Here is a 730-nt window from a genome sequence, read left to right on the forward strand (position 1 = left end):
CCCTTGCTTACACGAAGAGAGTTTCTTTTTCTTAAAATGGTCGTTTAGAACACCCTAATGAAAACGAATCAATATAGTAATTACTAGATCTCACGAGACGAAACCTAGATGGTTTAATTGCCTTAATAACAAGGACTGGAGATAGAATTTCCCTTAGTATTATCTCAGTCTAATAAAAAGAATAAGAGCCATGCATAATTGCATTACGCATCCTCATTTATGTTAGATTTTTCCAAGGTCTAAGACCTTGCGTTATTCTTTTCAATCAAGGTTGAACGCAAGAGTTAAGGCTTAGTCGTGAGTCACCACTACCATGTGAGGCTTTCTTACGTATAAACTAAAACCATATCTTAGAATTATTAAGACTTTATGCTTATGAGTTTTTAAATGATCGTCAATGCCTAAATGCTTTATGTTTTGTTGTTAATTGCCTATCTGATGTTAATCGAATTCGGGTCCTGAGCAGTTGATAGCTATCCTGCCAGGGCTAGTGTACACCCTTGTGATCGTGAGTCATCTAGCGGGTTGGCCGATCATAGTGTCCGTAGAGGGAGGCCTACCTCTCGGCACGAGTTACTGATATGGTGATTAATGATGTTAAAATGCCTGCGCGGGTTATTTATGAAAGAAATGGTATTTTTGTAGTAAATACGAGTCTTTAAAGGAAAACCCTCGTATCTTACTACCGATGAAAGGCTTGACAATAAAATATTATGCATGTATGTATTTT

Source organism: Salvia miltiorrhiza, chromosome 8 (assembly GCF_028751815.1).
Source record: "Salvia miltiorrhiza cultivar Shanhuang (shh) chromosome 8, IMPLAD_Smil_shh, whole genome shotgun sequence".
NCBI classification, from domain to species: Eukaryota; Viridiplantae; Streptophyta; class Magnoliopsida; order Lamiales; family Lamiaceae; genus Salvia; species Salvia miltiorrhiza.